This window comes from Aythya marila, assembly GCF_965140915.1.
Source record: "Aythya marila genome assembly, chromosome: 1".
In the NCBI taxonomy this organism is placed as follows: domain Eukaryota; kingdom Metazoa; phylum Chordata; class Aves; order Anseriformes; family Anatidae; genus Aythya; species Aythya marila.
In genome coordinates, this window is record NC_139042.1 from 12,063,264 (window position 1) to 12,082,162 (window position 18,899).

At 45.9% G+C, this 18,899-nt stretch overlaps 1 protein-coding gene across 1 annotated transcript in view; it reads right to left on the bottom strand.

Annotated features, from left to right (window-relative positions):
- The window catches only part of MAML2 (mastermind like transcriptional coactivator 2), a 207,149-nt gene that overhangs the window by 161,820 nt on the left and 26,430 nt on the right, over window positions 1-18,899 (bottom strand). The gene's annotated exons all lie outside the window — the stretch shown is intronic.

The window sequence follows — 18,899 nt, forward strand, 5'->3', positions numbered from 1 at the left end:
CCCAGACCTTTCTCAGGGGTGGTCGGAGCCCCGAGCTCTGTGCAGACTTCTCGATACTGGTAGCCACCAGCAGCCCAGGGCATGCGAAATGCCAGGGTGATGAGTGACTTCCAAACATACCGATAGGCAGTTCCTGCGGTTCTGCTTTTCGTTTACACACACGAAACCAGCCCTGATGCTTCTTCAGCTCCTTCTCCTCTGAAAGACATCTGGAGCCCGGATGGTCAGAGCGAGCCACAGGAGGACGGCCCCGGTGGAACACACGGTTAGGAGCTCAGTGCTTGGTCCTGTCTGCATCTCCCTGGGTCATCCTGAATAAATCTCAACAGAACTGACCTACAGCACCTCTGTTTTTTTTTTTTCTGGTTGCCTTCCATGTCCACCGGGCCAGGATTCAGGCTGTGGGGTACATCATAACGCTACCATGACCATCGTGTCTTATCACCAAGCTCAAGAAGAGATCCAGCCTGCCTGCAGACAGCCCATCATATATACCACTACACCTCCAGCAGAGAGGGACAGAGAGGATACGTACATTGCACACTTATAGTGGGCAATGTGAATGCTGCCTCCAGTGCCCATCCTACTAGCTGTACAGGGCAGCTCCTCCCATTTTCATTCTGCAGCTCCCCAGGGTGGGTAGGACCCATCCCGTACAGCCTGAGGTACAACGGGGACCCCTCAGCTCGTGCTGTGACCCCGAGCCCTAACAGGACGCCGGCTCCACAGTGGGAGGCAACATCCACATGCATGGAGAATGATGCTGGGAACATTCCTGGGTGCTCCTCCCATGCCCTGAGTGCCCCAGCCCTGCCAGCAGAGATCTGAGGGGGGTCCTGGCCCCCCCGGGCACTGCCCTCCATGGCCCTGATGGGGACGTAGGCAGGAGGATGTTTGCTCGGTGGTGCCTGCTCTTGTGGGCTCGATAGCAACCATCCAGGACAGGGCAATTCCCAGAAACTGTCCTGCCCTCACGTTAATGAGATCACTCTTTACGAAGCAGCGTGAAAGGTTAGATCAGAGGGGTTTTTCTCAGAGGGAAGCGCATCGCTGCTTGCCATTCAGGGCACGGGCAGCATGATGCTGGTACATGCTGCAGGCACTGTTCCCCTCCACTTTCCATCCCCTCCCTTGGTTGACTGGGGTGTTTTCCTTCCACCACCACCACCAGAATTTATTTTCCACTCTCTGGCTGTCAGTGTGTCTCTTTGGTGACTTCAGGCACCAACAACAGCTCCAAATTGGCTGTCACAAAGCTCGAGCAGTGTGGAGCAGTCGGTACCAAGCAATTCAGCATTTAGCTCCTGATGCAGTCAGTGAGTGAGAGGTGAAAGTGCTGCAACCCATTACCCAGCTCCTGAGTCAGCCTGGGCCATTTTTTTTTATTATTTTTGTTTGCTTTCTTTACAGCAATCTCTTGAGTGGTTGCAGAAATGCAAACAGCAAGCGATCCTGACAGATTGAAAACAATTAGGAACGTCTCAGAGTCACTGGAGCAGAGATTTTGTTATGATAATAAAGAATGTTCTTTGCTGGTGTATTATTTTAAAAGGAGAAAATTAAAAAGAAATATATCATGAAGGAGCTGACAGTGCTCAAACCCACATCCTGTTGTTATCCATGGGCCTGGTACTATACACCGCTGGCAGCTGTGAGATGAACTTTCCCATTAGGCCCCTTCCAAGCCCTTAACCCTGACCCAAAGGGACCTTCTTTCTCTCTTTTAAAGGGAGAGAGAGAAATCAATCTCCCTGCTGATTCAGCTGTGGGCCTCTTATGTCCAAAGAATATTAGCACTGCAAAAAGAAGGGGGAAAAAAAAAAGTGCAGATTGAGGTTTTCTTAATGATGTGGATCGGTGATATTTATGGACTAAGGTTCCTATCCCTGGGACCCATTTGATGCAATCAAATTACTTTCATAAAGCATCAAAGACTCAGATTCTAAACCGAAAACCCTTGTTTGGTCTTAATTCCTTCCAGCGTACTTAGAACTAATAATTTCCAAGACCAGATTAAAGGCACGGATGCTGCTACTCCTAGCTCTTGTAAACTTCCTTCGGCAGAGCTGCCTTCCTTGAGAGCCACGGACACTTTTCTCAGGCTTTTTAGCAGCTACACACACGTCTTTTTAATTTCCTAAGACAAGAGGAGTGCCTTTCAAGATGTTCCACAGGCTCTCTGCTATTACTGTCAAAACTTGCTTGTTCTCCCTCTTTTGCCTGTTCTCTCTCTCTGATTTCAGGCTTCTAGGAATATATTAAGCTACATTTTTAAAAAAGGCAATGTTCTGCCCTTCCTGTTGTCTTCTCAGCTGCCTCGTTGTACAAAAAATAAAAAATAAAAATGGAGAGGGAAGGAAGAGAGAGAGAAAAGAGAGAGAAAAAAGAGAAAGAGGAAAATGAAATAAAAAGGAAGAAGGAAGGAAGGATGGAAGAAAGGAAGGAAGGGACAGAAAGAAAGAAAGAAAAAGAAAGGAAGAAAGAAAGGAAGAGAGAAAGAAAGAGAAGAAAGAGAAAGAATGAGAAAGGAAAGGAAAGGAAAGGAAAGGAAAGGAAAGGAAAGGAAAGGAAAGGAAAGGAAAGGAAAGGAAAGGAAAGGAAAGGAAAGGAAAGGAAAGGAAAGGAAAGGAAAGGAAAGGAAAGGAAAGGAAAGGATAAAGAACTCATCCACACTTAACCCTAAAGCTCAAATCTTTTCAATCTTTGTAAAATGCTTACAGTGCCTCATTTAGAGGCAGAAGTAAAAAGTTCACCAGAAATGCCCCCATCTGGAAGCATTTACTGGCTTAAGGTATCTCTGTCTTTTGCCATGTTTCTATGAAGTCACATTTACAAGCTAAGCCAGTCTTTCTGCTCAGATAGTCAGGATACAGAGGCAAAACAGACTTTACCCAGAGCCTTGTGGGTTGAGGATACTGTGTTGTGTTATGCCACTCTCACAAAAATCCTGTTTGTGCAGCTCTGCCTGCAAGACATGTGCTGAGAGAAGAGCACACAGCCCTTTCAGGAGGTCTTGTGCCCCAGCCAAAGGTTTGTGTCTGGTCCTGTGTGCCCAGAGCGACTCCTCCGAAGTTTCTGAGAGCAGATATTGTTGGTCTTTGAGGGGGTTCCTGAGCTTCTCCCCAGCTGAGCTGGGGCAGGTCCAAGCAGGGAAGCTAGAGGTGCACACCTGGAGCCAGCTCTTTGGAGATCTCTGGCCACAGTGAGCTGTCCTAACACCTCCGTGAAGATCGGCAGGTCAGCAAGCCTCAGGCTCGCCACACAGGCAGCTCAAGGAGCCATGGTCCTGGACACAGAGGACAACGGGGAGGGAAGGAAAAAGGGAAGAAGGGAGGATGCTACTACATAGTACTGTGAGAATCCCTCCCTTCAGCCTGTCACAGACATTGCCATGGAGGCAGAGGAGGTGTCTGGTGTTAGCAGACCAGTAGCAGGCTACAGTCCTGCTTAAATCCCAAATTAATCCAGGTAATACTTGGTTCCTCTGACAGCAGAAGGATGGATAAATGCACTCTAACCCCACCACATTTTGATGCTTTTTTTCTAACTTTGGTATCTAATGTGGTATCCAGATTGGAAAGCTTTGACTTAATGGTTTTCCCCATTGCATCTGCAAATGAACCCAGCAAAGGCTTTCCTGACCTGGGGAAGTGATGAAATTCAGCTCATTCAAAGAGCAAAAGCACTGTAAGATCCTTGATGATGAAGCAGTATGGAAGAGCTGAGTGCTCAGGAATTCTGACTCAGCCTCTCCTGTCCCACCCCCAGAAATTATAATCAGGAATTGACTCAAAAAGCATTTTTTTTTCTTCTTTTTTTCTTAATTTTTTCCTTTTTTCTTTTTTTTTTTTTTTTTCACACACAAGAAGAAACACATAGTAGATGAGGAGGGGAGTGTTTTATTGCACTCCTAGCTTTGAAATCACTATGTTCATCTTTCCAAGCTCTTCTCTGCTCATGAAAGGGACAATTCTGAAGTTTTCACTAAGTCTGGGTGAAAATCTAGTTTTCAAATGTACGATGTGACGTAGGAGGAGGGAGCCACAGTAGCTCAAGGGACTTCAATGAAGTGCTGTGAGGGCTGTGTCTCCTAAAATCCTCCCTCTCGTAGCAATGCAACATCACAGCTTGTGTCAGGGATGTGCTGTGCCTGCTGCAGATATCTCAGAGCAGGAGGGAGCCTGTGGGGCTCAGCTGTGGGGCAGGACGGGCCATAGGGAGAGAGCTGCACCCTTGGAGGAATCATGGCACAAGAGGGTCTGGAGACTGAAGTGAGACCGTCCTCCGAGGCAAGACTGCTGCCACTGCCGGGCGAGCTGGCAAGGCCCCGGGGGTAAGGTGTTATCATCCTCCTAATTAGCTGCTGAGTTGCAGTCCTGGATTTCAGCATTTCGTGGAGTGCATAAAGAGGACTCCAGGGGGAAGGAGCCTTAGCACAATGCACACTTTCAGCATGAAAATGGGGCTGCCAGAATCACATCATCTTTTGGCCCGTGGACTTAGCACAGCGGAGGACAGGAATGTGCTGAAAAAGGAAAGAGCTCTCTACTTCTGAGCAGCCCCTAAGGTTGGGGATGTGACAGAGGCTTTGAGGGGAACGAAAATTAAAAAGGAGAGTTAGCTATTTGTTCAAAAAAAAAGTTAAAAGAAAAAAAAATCAACAATATATCCATGTGTAATAATTTAATTGTGTGAACACTTTCCTCACATCACAAGCCTGATAAGGATGATTATAGGGAGAACGGTTTCCATGGGCTTCATATTTAGAGGGAGGAGATCTAGAAGAGATAAAGGAGCTGGAGATAGAAGGGACAGCCTGGGAGCTGGGAGTTACAGCCATGCTGTGTTGTGGTCTGTAAGACCTTAGGCTTCAAATGACCGATGAGAAGTGGTGAACGCTGCAGGTGGCCTCACCAGCACAGCTAACCCCAGGGTTAGCTTCAGTGTCTGCCACCACCTCCTTGGGCACCTACAGCTCCTCCAGGGACCTGAGGACCTTTACTTCCCTCTTGGGCACCTCTTCATCTTGTCCTACCTAAAACTGATGGCTGGGAAAGAGAAGGTTAACATAATTAATCTTCTCTAGTGCCTGTCTCTGCGAGAAAATGAGGTTTCCTGTAGGAAAACGTGGAAAATAGTTTTTCTGAAGTACACAGATGTGGTGTCTTAGCCATCACTCTGAAGCTGATGGAGCTTGTCAAGCCTTCGCATCTTCCCTCCAGAAATCCCAATGGACACAGGGCCCTGGTGTGCCCAGCTCCACGAAGACACAGGTACGCCAGAATCCAAGAAGCTCTAATAAAGTGCTCACAATTGCCTCAGGGATTTGCCAACAGTCCTTGCTGTTGTTAGCAGTGGGGAAACTGAGGCACAGTCAGGCACGGATTTGCTCACAGGCACAGAGACCAAGTGGCCAGGCTCCAAGCTCCGCCACCGCCTCCCTCAGCTGTGCTCACCCCTCTAGGCCACGCCGGCTGCAACCAGGAAAAAACAAGGAGCAGGTCTGCAATTCGGCAGCTTACAAGACTATAAATATAGTTCAAGGTTGCGGTGCTACAATAATAACTCACAGGAGTGAAACCTGAGCCCTTTCTGCGTGCGTGTGTAACCAGCACTGGGAGATGTGTTTATAACACAGCTCAGAGATTTCCTCCCTATTGTACTTCAAGCAAATTGAGTGCTGCAGCAAACACTGCCGGAGACAAAATTCGTGTGGCTGTGCTTTCTTCATCCTCCCTTCTCTTCCTGGTGCTGCTGTTTTTCTTTCTCTCCCTGCCACTTGCTCTTCTCCCTGCCATCACCTGTGTACCAGGTGCACACCAAACTGTAACCAAGAATAGGGAGTAAAGTTTTCTCTCCCTACCTTCCCTCCAACGCCGTGTGGGTCTCCTAGGCAGGGTCACTGCCCCCTTTCCTTCATGCACATCCCTCCAGAGATGTTCATCCTTTAGCTTCCTTGGCTGCCTTGCTCTGAGCAAACGGCAATGCACAGCCGGAGTCATGGACAGGCTCCTGAGCCAGCTCACCTCCCCTTTTTTTGGTTGTTTACTATCTCACCTTGCGTTTTCAACACACTCATCAATTATCTTTTCTGTAAAGAAGTCAAGGGCTTCACTTACATTCATTCACAGCTTTTGCTTCATGAGCTCCTCCTATGAATTCACTCCGTACGTCATAACCCCACATCAGGCTTTTATTTATCCCATTCAGTCTCTCCTTCAGGCTGGCCTCCCTGGGCAGCAGCCCCATCATTTTGTGCCACAAGGACAAGGGTTTGGACACTGGACCCTACCCTTTGATCTCTTTTGGCGTTCCTGCTCTCATTGGCTCGTCTCTTTTCCCTCCCAACACATCCCAGCTACCTCCAGAGCACCGCTGGCAGGGACCCAAACCACTTTGTGCCTTGAGGCCAGTCAACACCCGAGTCTGGGGTGCTTTCATGCACCCTGTCAGTGGGTACTGAGGAGGCTCAGCATCCCGAGGCATTCGCGGCCAAGGTACGTGGGAAACAGTAGCACCACAACTGAGCAGGCACTCAGAGATTAGTCCGTGGATCCTCATCCCCCGTGGAGCCTCACCCAGCTGAAATCTTTAGGTGAAGGTCGTAACCAGTCGCAGTCATGTCAAAAAGTAACTCCCACAAGCACAGTTTGCACCAACTGGTTCGAATGCATCACATTCCTACTCATTAAAGAGGAGGAAACTGCACATAAATTCTGCTATTGCATGGGCTGGACTCAAACCCCAGCTATCAGTTCATATCTTGTTGCAGTCATAAATCTTCTTCAGTGACAGCAAGTTTTTATCAAGAAGTAACCATATATTCCTAATATCTGGCAGCTGGCCTAAGATCCATAGTTTATAAAACTTGTTTTAAAATAAGCCGTAAAATTTGTTACATATATTACTATAAACCCCCAGGGTTTAAAATGCAAGAGTTGGACCACAAAATCATGAGACTGACTTAAAAAAGCAATCCAGGAGATTTAAGAAAGCAAATAATGAAAAGAATACAACATTTACTCCCTACCAGCTTTCTGAAGCTAAATTGTTAATGTTAACACATTGCTCAAATGCTCACATGTTTTTCTGTCCAACCATGATGGGGTCAAATACTTCTGAACAAGCTTAAAATTTTTACTTTATCACTTTCTATCAGGGGCTGAAAATAAATAAATAAAAGAATGAATTTGTAGGATTAGAACTGGCTGTCACAAATGAACGGATTCACTGCAGATACCAAATGAAGTTGGCCATTATGGGGTAAATCTTTTTGCTAATAATGACATTGACTATGATGGAGTTGTGCCAGAAGACTGATGCCATTCTGGTTAAGATCAGAACATTATATTGTCCCATGGATGCTAGCAGCCATTCAAATAAGTTGTCATAGCTGGCAAAAAAGACAGACCTGTCCAATCCAATACATTCTTCGGCTGACGAAATGGACCAAAATGATACAATGGGATCTTCATGGGCATTAGAAGGAGTTGGAAAGGGTGAGGTGATTTGGCAGGTGTGGAAATGAGATTGGGAAAAACAAGATAAATATTTTCCCTGTGAATAATTGTCCACAAGATCTGTGAGCGAGACAGTAAAACCCGGCTTGCTGGAATAACTCCGGTCTGTGAAGGACTGGTCTTTGGTGAAGATGATGTGGAAGCGTAAGTGAGAGCAAAGAAGCATCCCGTATAAACGCGGCACTGTGTGAAGGGTGGCTGGCTTAAGGAACAGCAGTGTCTGGTGTGAATTGTGCAGCCCAAATCCTGCTCAGTCCTGGAAGTGGGACAGCACAGCCAGCAGCTTCCAGCACATCCTCTGGGAAAGGAATGCAGCTTCTGGTATTTGTACATGACGTTCCCATCACAAAGGTACTCATTTCTGTGTAAATATTTTGGGCTCTACTCAGGCCACCTCCTCTAGGTATCCAACAGCACCGTGTTGCTTTGGTACCTAAGGTCAAAAGAGGGGCTTATATATATGGAAATTGCCCGGCTCTGGGCACGATCAATACATAATCTGCTCACCTGGCATCACGTCTAAACTAAGAAACCTGCTTGTCCTAGGGACTTAGTCAGGTGGTGTCCAAGGATTTGAGTGAGGAAAGTGTAAAGCTGTCCAGAAGTAATCGGGACATTTAAACAAGGTAAAACCCACAACTGGTCTCCTGCTTTCCTCTTTTCCTCCATGGCCTGTACAGGGAGCTGGAGTAAGCCAGCCCCGGGTAGCAGGTGGCTTGAATCACAACTAAGATAAGCGCCTGTTGCAGACAGCCTGGAGATGTCCATTTTATTACCTTCTTGTTATTGATTTGGATTTTTTTTTCATGTCAATTTTGATTTCCAAGCCCCCACGGATCTCTGCTACAAGTGGCATCCAAAGATGGATAGAGAGGTGAAAAGATTGTACTTGCTTGAGAAAAATACTGTCTCGCATACTTGGAATTCCATCTGTATTACCTTCAGAGCGGCATTTGGGCCTAAGTGTTTGGCTGGGGCTGGAGAAGTCTGTAGAAAAAAAATGTATCAGAGCAATCTTTTCTCTAGGGCTTGGGTTGGTGGTTGTGTAGCTTCCCTGAGGTTGCAGTAGCCCGGTGACTGGTGAAGGCTTTGTAAGGCCCGCTGGAAGGGCTGAAGCCCAAGCAGGAGGTGACTCCGGCCCAGGTCTACCTGGAGTAGGTGTGCTCAGTCCCGAGCAAGCAGGAGGCCCTGCTTTGAAGAAAGGAGTGTTGTCTTTTACGGGCAGCTCCCTAGAGGCCTATGCACCTTCCCACTCCACTGTGTAACACATTAAGCCATACAAGCAAAAGGGAGGACTTCACCCCTACAGAAAGCCCTAAAACCTATATTGGAAATCCTTCCTGAAGATGACACATTTGGGAACAAGCACACTGCAAGGAGTGTGTAAGGGGAAGATCACCACCTGGTCAACTACCAAGCAGCCGGGACCCCCTTGATTTCATAAGGTATAGGAATATTTACTTTATCCATTGGATGGTGCCAGAGGATTTGAATATCCCAGAAGTTTGGCTGTCCTTAAACCGCTTTAATTTTGTAAATAATTGATAGGGCAAGAGGAGAAATGTGCTTACGCATGACTCTGGTAGACACAAAAGGACCCTCCTGCACACTTAACACAAAAGTTGCGACACAAACTGACAAAAGAAAGAAAATTTATAGATATTGCTGCACCTTTCAGCCAACTCAAACATGTCCTTCCCGACACACAGCTGAAGGAGGTTGCTTGTATATTTTGACTCCTAACCCAACAAAATAACCCGATGTCCCTGCTCAGAAGCACCCACTGCTACTGATGAGCAAGCTGTGGTGTGTTCCTGGGTACAGAGATGGGGCAGGTTCCTCACCCAAGTGTGTGGTCCAGCCCTATGTAGTGGGTAAAACCACCACACCCTGCCTTGCAGGGTGTGGAACAGCCTGGGCATCCTCTCCCACTGGGATGGGTAAGCATCCCATGGGCTCTCATTGCTCGCTGGAAGCTGTGAGGCTCTCCTGGGTTAGAGACCAAAATTTTCTCAAGGAGCAGAGGGAACTGGATGCATGACAGTACCCCCTGAAGCTGCCCTGAACATCCCAACTGAAGGCTGAAATTCCAAAGTTAGAGCCTCTCAGACACCAGTGAGGACTCCTGGAAGTGCTGCCTTTGAGGCAGACGTTGATTACAAAGGTTCATCCCTCTCCGTTCTCCCAGGGAGGCTGTTAAAAAGAAATTGCAAGGGTGGAGGGTGGTAACGCAGCCGCGTCTTTTCTCATTTCCCTTATCTCAGCCCTACTTCCAGAGCTTAATTTTGGCAGAAGTGCCAGATTCACAGAATTATTTGCATTTCCTCTGGGCTAAGAAAAGAAAAGAAAAGAAAAGAAAAGAAAAGAAAAGAAAAGAAAAGAAAAGAAAAGAAAAGAAAAGAAAAGAAAAGAAAAGAAAAGAAAAGAAAAGAAAAGAAAAGAAAAGAAAAGAAAAGAAAAGAAAAGAAAAGAAAAGAAAAGAAAAGAAAAGAAAAGAAAAGAAAAGAAAAGAAAAGAAAAGAAAAGAAAAGAAAAGAAAAGAAAAGAAAAGAAAAGAAAAGAAAAGAAAAGAAAAGAAAAGAAAAGGAGACAGAGAGGCCCAGCCCATACAGGAGCATGTTCAGGGGAAGAGAAAAACCACTTTTCATCAAGCTACCCAGAGTTCATCTCAATCACGACCTGCACGGACATACTCTCTCTTCAGGCCAGCCCAAACACACAAGAAACTCCACGCTTGTCAGCAGTGGAAGAGCTGGGCTACGTGGCATTTACCAGGCACTCTCCCCAAAAACACAGGGTATTATTTTGATGGTTGCGCCAACCTTCAGCCCTCCTTGTCTCTGGGGATTTCACTGTATGTATTCAAAGGCATCAGCATTTCTGGTACCTAAACCTCTGCTCGCAAGGGCTTACGCATCTGCTGCAAGCTTTCATTCTGAAATTAGCTGTGCAGTTTATTCCTCTGCATATGCTTTTAATAATTGAAGAGCAGCTATGATCTCCTCAGCTGAGTGGCATTTTGCAGTGCATTTGTCCATATTGAGAACTATGTCTGCTTAATATTTGCAAACCCAGATAAATAGAAACAAAAGAAAGGAAAAACAATTTACAGCTTTCCAGCTCACACACGTACAGCAACATTTTTCTCTACCAGCAAATGCATCACAAACACATTTAGAGCAAGAGCGGCGCATGTAAGGAGTGCCAGGTCTTTGAAATAGTTTATTTTACAACCAATTAGACCAATTGTCCGCAACCTAAAAATTCTCTTTGTTGGCAGTCACACCAGGGAAGCAGGGACCTCTGCTAAAACGGCCTACTAGCGTGTGGATGTAAACATAATTGCTAAATCTGTCTCTTTTACGGTGAGAAGGGTAACATCTGGTTAATTTATGCACAAAACTCTACTACCTTTAAAAAAATAAAATCTACTCAACTCTGATTTTATGCTGTGTAGAAAGCTGATCACTATTAGTGCGTGCAGTGAAAGGTATGGGGAGGAAACGATGATCTGTAAGGTATGAGTGCCCTCTGCACTTTTTCATGCTCTTCCTGTCCAGCTTGGGGACATGGGAATGGAGCTGCCTTCCCTCAAAGGTATCTGAACTGCTTTTCTAGGAGGAGGTGTGCACTGGAGCCCCCTGTCTCACAGGGCATTTCAGAGAGGCCCTAGCACTCATGGTTCTTAAGTCTCCAAAGCATCCCCACCCTGAGGGATGTTCAGCTGTGTCTGAGCATCTGCCCATAACATTTTTACAGAGGGCTTGAAGGTAGAGGCAAAAAATTTACCCAATGTTAAGTGCATTTGAAAAATTCTTCCCCAAATAGCAAAGAGGCTTCCTTGAAAATTCAAGTAGTGGCCAAGGGGACCAAGTCAGGGCAGCACAATCAGAGCAGGTGGGGACGGAGCAGGGAGCCCCAGAAGCAGAGAGCCCCTGAAGCAGAGAGCCCCTGAAGCAGAGACATGCAGCTCACGGCTGGTGGCAGGGAGAAGGGGAAGCCAATCTTGAGACCAGACCGACAGTGGTATGGTCAAAGCAATGAGTGAGGAAAAACATCTTTCTGACAGCAGTTGGAATAAACTCCTTTTCCTTTCTGTTCACACTGCTTTTACATTTGGAGGCTTTCTAGAGATGGCTTTTCAGAGTGCACTTTCTGCACTCTCAAATTACAGTGATGAATTGCTCCTTTCAGATAGAGCTGAAGTTTTACACAAGGTTTTTAACTCATACCTCTGCCTAGTTCTCAAATGCCCACTCTCCAGGCCCAAATACAAAGGCCTGGTCTCAGGAATTGCTCCAGTCTGGGGTCCTCACACCAAGCAATGCTCACCAGAAGGACTTGGGCTGCGTAATGAAGTTCAGAACTGTGAAGAAACATTAAAAAAACGAAACTATTCCCAAAGTGCTCATAGTGTGACTTGCACTGGTTTTACCAGAACTTCTGACTTGCTCCCAAGGCCAGAAACATTCCCAGGAATGCACATCTAGTGTACATTAGTCACTGTTGGGCTAAACAGCAAAACATGCTGTGTATTTAATGAGTTATCCTCAGTTTAAGGCCTGTAAAGAGTCTACTTTTCCAATAGACCTTTTTTAATTTAGCCCCATTTGCTGAAGATTGCCCATTTAATGCAACACATCATTATGTTTTTATTGTTAGCTTTTTATGAACTGTACCAGATTAGCTGCAGAGAATTTACACTAGATGCCCTAATTAGACCTTTATAGGTAGCCATAATTTTCTTTTCATGTACCCATAAAGACTGATAAATTAATCTGCAGGAACATGAACTCCGTCATCTTTTCTCCCTCTTCACCACTCACTCCTTGTTCTGATAAAGCCCTAATGAACCCACTTGCACAATTCCCTTCTGTTTTGTTTTCCTTTAAAGGCTAATTTCAAGTAGACAATTCAACCAACTGCAATATTTTTCCATATATGATGCCAGAGAATAAGCAGCAAGCATGATCCTTTCTTATATGATTTAATCGTTTCCATTCTGAGTAGAAAATGATCCATCAACAACGGCAAACAAAGAGGTGTGATCTGCAAGGTAACTTCGGATCATTTATTTAACAGGGAGGAAAAGCAGGCAGCATAATAAACAGTAAACACCTCAGCTGCTAATTGTCAGCTAGTTACCAAAAATGTCAGAGGAGGGACAGAATCTCTCTGAAAACAATAGCAATAGAAAGATATTTCTCACTTGCAGCTTTGAATATGCCTCTCACGTGGAAAGACAGCACTCTTAAAGGACCTAGTCTCCGATTCAACTTAAAAACAACACAATTATAAGCAGCAGTCTTAAAAGCTACCTTAAATATATCCTTAAAAACTCTGTTAACTAGAACAGAATCTGGAGGTAGGAATTGGATAGGGCTGTGTTGCTTTAGAAGCGATGCCTATCTACCCTACCCACCTGGTTGTTGCAGGAGCCCTATCAAATATTTTGTGTCCCTCTGGTGACAGAAATCAGTGAAAACAAACATATGGTCTGTTCCTCGCTGCTGGCACCCAGTGCGGGCTGAAGACCATACCTTTTGTTGCACAAAGTCCTTATCAATAGCTTGTCTTCTTAAATATTGGCCCCGAATCAGCTGTAGTGGCAGGGATCGTTGATTGCATTCAGGCCTCCGAAATGGCTAACTGCAATCCTAGGCACGAGTACAATTTTCTTCTTGGGTGCTGAAATGAAAGGGTGCTCAAGCAATGTAGTACAACCATCAGCTACAAGCGTGGAAACTGTGCTTGCTAGCTGACTGCTCGAGGCACATCAGGTAAAAATGTGGTGCTTAAGCGTTCTTGGGTACGCTCCAATAAGGACACGACATCCAAGTGTCTGCTGTAGCCCACTACACCAAATGCTAAGGGAGAAAAAAATGAAATTGAAAAAAAAAATAAATAAAAAATCCCGGGGGTGGGGAAGACTCACCACAGCCAGTACCTGCAGCGAGCGCTGCGGGAGCTGAGTCACTGCTGGTGCTCGCTCTGATCACGGCGTGGGGAGGGAGTCAGGACGAGGCCCTCACACATGCTGAGGTCCCACCACCAAGCTTTCCTTACGCAGCACATCGTGGTGTTCCCCAGCCTCCTCTTTTAGTAGGGAGGGATTTCTTTTCTTGGTTTTCTAAAGAGAAGAAGTGCATATGATCCTGTCCCATGTGTACGTGCATCTGCCTAGCATTAACCTGCAGTTCTTATTATTTGTTGGCCAATTTGATCCCAAGCATTCAGATATCAATGAATCTGAAACTGTTTTAGGTAACTATATGCAACAGGCAGATAGATAAGAGAAAGCAGAAGCATATTCATGATCCCATCAAGGCAAAGGCACAAGATGACCTTAATAAACATAAGTGAATCCACTCGAGGCAGCCAGGCCCGACCTGCCCACAGAATAATGGGATGTGTTTCAAGGGGATGTTTCCCCAACACCAGCTGTGTCCATGTCAATCTGGCACCGCAAAGCACCATCAGGACTCGAGACCACCCCAGAGAATGGTGCCCAAATGGGAGACCCCCAGCTGGCCTCTAGACCCAGGAGCCTCCCGCACTGATCAAGGGCAGTGGGTGCCCTTCTGCTGCTGCCCAACTCTCACCTCGATTCTCAACCCCATGCAGAGAAGGAAGGGGAGCCTCACACCACGCCATGACCCTCATCCATTGTACATGGTCTTCAGGAATCATTTTCCAGCAGATCTGCTTCTGCCCTGGGCTACAAAACCAGAACCTTGCCTGCTGGCAGCACTGCAAAATGTAAACGTCCCAAATCTCACCATTATGGATCAGGCAGTTGTGCTCCTAATTTGTGCCTCTCAGTTATTAACGTCTGGTAATTATTATTCAAAGCAACAAAGGTAAAAGTAATGAAAGAAGTACATGAAGACGGGGACAGGAGTGGAGAGCACATAGTTCAAACTCCCCCTAGGTGTAATCATTCCGAGAGTGTAATGAATTTTATACCAAGCACCAGTCTTGCCAGCCTCATTTAATTACAGGGCCATATACATAACCCCATCAAATTAAGTAATCGGGGACACAGTTTGGCTCCTGGGCTCAGTCCGTGTCTTGATTACATTGGGAGAAAGAATATTGGGCCTTTGGAACCATTATAGCCCACGTGCAATTTTTCACATTATTGCTGGCAAACACCCAAGAAGTGTTTTTACAAACGCGTGGCTCACCAAATAAACCTGAAAGGCCCGTGGAGCTCTCAGCAACAAAAATGCTCCTTAGCCCTGTCTTATGGGTAATTCAGAAGGGGTTTTGCTCAAGTGAGGATATGTTACCAATAAATAAAAGACTTTTTTTGTGGTGCTTGCATGCATGGCAGCAATGCCAAACCTACCATGTGTTCTGGACAAACACTGGCATCACAGTGAATGGCATCATCTACCAGGTGCTGGCACTGTGTGTGTTACAGGGCTCCCAGAGGGAGCAGGTTCATTATCCATGTCCTCTGGTGTTCTCATCTGCCTTTGTTTAAACCCAGAAACTGAGAAATGCAGCCCTAAAAAAAGAATTGTTCTTGCTGCCCTCGAGGTTGGTATTGCTTTCTGCCACCTGATGCACCACGACAGGCTCAGCCCCATCCTCATCCCACCCAAACACTGCACTCACGGAGTCTCTTTTGGGCTGGCCAGAGACTTTCAGAGGCAGGGGTCCAACATTTGGCTCACGGCCTCAGGTAGAGCTAAGCCTTGTAAACGTGAATTACTGCATCGTGTGGCAGCAATTCACACTCTGCCTCTTTCCCCAGCCGGCAGTGCTGCCAACTGTGACCATGAATTGTGCTGCCTGAGAGTAGCATTTACACAGCTGTCATGAAATGGCCTAATTCTGACAGGCAAATAGGGGGCTGCTTGGGAAATACGAAAGCCCCAGGAACTCAGCACCATCCCAGAAGTGGTTGAACATTCATAGAACGGGACCTTTTGGTCAAGCCTATGTTGTAGTCAACTCAGGTTCTCAGCGCACACTAAAAAGGATTACAATTGGGCTTTAGGGATTGAATGGTCTAAAATTTGGGGTAGACCTGTGCAGTGCCAGACGTCGAACTCAATGATCCTCATGGGTCCCTTCCAATTTGGGATATTCTATGATTCTATGATTCTATGAATGGGATCTGCTCAATGCCCTCGCTATTCAGTAGGAACACATATGAGTGTGATCTGTATATTTTAAGAGAAGGATCTGGCCTGCACTTTTTTACAAATTTAAAACATTTCTTTACTTTAATCCTCTAAAGTTCCTTATGTCAGAAATCATTCAACAGAGTTGGACCAAACACCAGTGGTATCCCCGATGTAAAAGCACCACTCCCCAAGCATTCAAAAATCATGAGTCAGATGCCCCCCTCCAAAAGAAAAATCAGACTGTTGGCTTCAAAACATGCACATAAAAACGTAATCAATTCCAAATATGGTTTTGGATTTCTTAGAATATAACTGGGGTCATGTTTCAACCAGTTTTCTGACACCAAAAGGACTAGAAATTTTCTTTGTTTTTCAAATCAGAGCTGAGAGATTCTCACATAAACCATTGTTTCTAGGAGCTGGGGTTTTAAGCAAAATAGCAAACACTGGCTCATGATAAAATCACAGAGCTGGCAATGCTGCAAGGCTGATACTTTTCTCCTACCATTAAAAGCCTGGCAAGGAAGGGAAAAACACTGAGATGTTAAAAAGGCTCTAAACAAACTCTCCTTGTGCATGAAGAGCACCTATTCTTCAACCTCTGCCCCGTGCATTAAAGTTGATACGGATCAAACTCATTTCGTTAAACCATCACTGCTGACCAGCATGGCTGTCTACAGCAAGACCGCACTGGAGACCTGGTTTTGTGAAGCCTTCACTACCTTTGTGGAGGTGCCACTGGGATGTGAGGACATTCACGTCCCAATGCCAAGACACTGGGATAAATCCCAAGTCCAAGACATGGTGGCCTCTTCTCCCTGCGGCCAACAGCCATGCAGATGGAGCTCCGTGCCATGTCTCCACGCAGTCTCCAGTGCCGAGTGCTCTGTGCCATGGCCCGTGGCCACCTCCTGTCCCTTCTGCTGGCACAGAGCTTGTCTGGCCATCCCTGGTGGCGTGCTGAGCCATGGGGCAAGCTCAGGCCATGAGATCTCTGAGGCTTTGGGGGATGTATTCTGGTTGGGTCCAAGCCCTGTATGTGAGCTTGCTGTCAGTACGGAGAGTAAACTTCAAGGGATGCCTTAGGGGCTGTTGGACCTGTATCATGGAATTATCCCAAAAGCTTTTACCTCTACCTAAAATGGTCTCACTTGCCTTTCTCCCCCTCTAGCAAACACTGAGGGGCAGGGCATATTTCACCTGTTTATAGAGCTCTAGGTAGGAGCTATTCACCCTGAACTCCTTTTTTAAAATTAAATAAATAAATACCATAGTGGAAGAGAGTGAGCATTTCTAAGGTACAGTTTCTCTGACCTATTTTGGATGTTCACAGACCAAATCTTTCCCGAGGTGTCCTCATTCCTCTCCGCAGACCCTAAAGGAACCCAGGGAGATCAGATCCGCTGCAGATGCCTGAGATGCCTGTTGGAGGAGGGCGCCGGAGGACTCAATAGCTGCTTGCAGACTAAGATCTTATTTAAGCCAAACTTCCTACACAGTTATACGATAGGATTGGCACCTGCCTCCTTAAGGAGCAAGGAGAGATGACCGTTTCCTACATCATCATTCAAAGCCCCCAGTCACTCCCTAACCACGGGGAAAACCAAGCCTGTAACCACCAACAAAGTCAGGTTTGCATCCAGCTCAGATACAAACTGTTTCTGTGCTCAAGACAACAGCACTATGCCTAAAATGTCATTTATAGCGTCATGTGTCTCCTCTTGGACTCCTCAAACCACATCAAAACCACTGTCCCCAGCCAGCTTTTAACAGGAGTTGTCTAAAGCCAGTGAGAACTTGGCCATAGCTGTATGAATTATGGGCCCGTAGTTTTTTCCTCGTGAAAAGAGGTGGATATTTTTATTATAACCTCTGCTCTTTGCTGTCCCCGGAATTTTACTCATGTTTGTAGGAGTTTTCTACAGAAATCAGTAGCCTGTGTCCCATCTGGGAAGCCCGAATAGCCACAGGAGAATATTTCCCACTGTGGGTGCTGGCTGTGACCACACGTAACAGCACTGAGGTCGGCTGAAAGGCCGTCCATATGCACTACCAAGGATGTTTTTAAAGATGCCCTTTGAACTTAGGGGACACATTTTGCTTGAGAATATCACCCTGCCTTCCTCAGCACATCAGTCTGCCTCAGGTCTAGGAACAAACGTAACGGGCAACTCAGGTGGGAAGCATAAGGACTGATTCGGATAGGGCTAAAGCCGGAATCCATGTCACCAGGAGGATCAAAATATTGATACTCCTGCTTTCCAGAGAGGGAGAACTTACACAATACTCCGGGAGGATGCCAAGCCAGGCTTTGACTGAAAGGCAGTTGTTGTTCTGAATCCTCTAACGCTGGGCTCGACCACAGGGCTGACTGCCTTGCTCGGCAGCATCATAAAGCATGGGCTGTTTGGTCACAGACTTATTAACCTATTCAAAAATATTCTAAAAGTCAGTTTAAAACGGGGAGAAAGGAAAAAAAAATAAACAATGGAAAGGAGGCATAGTACTACTTTTTAATCCTGGAGTGATTGTAGTAACCGTAATCTTTTCTATCTGGCTGCTCTTCACAGTAAAGTAATGAAAACGATGTCAAGACATAATAATTTGCTAAACATCTAGAGGGAAAAGGAAACCCAAATAATAGGCAGCACAGATTTAAAATGAGTGTTTCCTTTTTTGTTAAAAACATGCAGTTGCCAATGGATAAAATCTAAAAGGAGAAATAATCCAGCGTGCCAGAATAGGGCCACTGTGATGTGGTTTGAAAACTGGCTGAAGGTTCATAACCAAAGGCTGATGCTCATGTAAATGTAACGAGTTTTGCCCTGTGAGGCAATGCATGAATCAGAGTATTAAGGTAGATTTTATTTAGCACTTATTAATGACCTGAAAGGAGAAATAAACAGTTCTGGAATGAAATTGCCAACTGTGAACAGAATGGGAGAAACCGCAAGGAGCAATGAAAACAGAGAAATATTGCAAGTAGAAATAAACTTGCAGTGAGAAAATGCAAGAAGCTGAAATTTAATTCAGGCACAAAACCAGCACCTTGTTCCTGTGGGAGGTAAGTACTTGGATTACGTGCACCCAAGTGCAGATTCTGAAAAGAGGCTGAAAATAATGAAGGATGGACAAATGAGTGCCCGAAACATGGCACATTAAGAGACCCAAAGCCTTAGAGGTACTTAGGGTGCCAGCTGGCACTCATTTCTAGGGGAGGTAGCTCCCTCTGTCCTTCCAA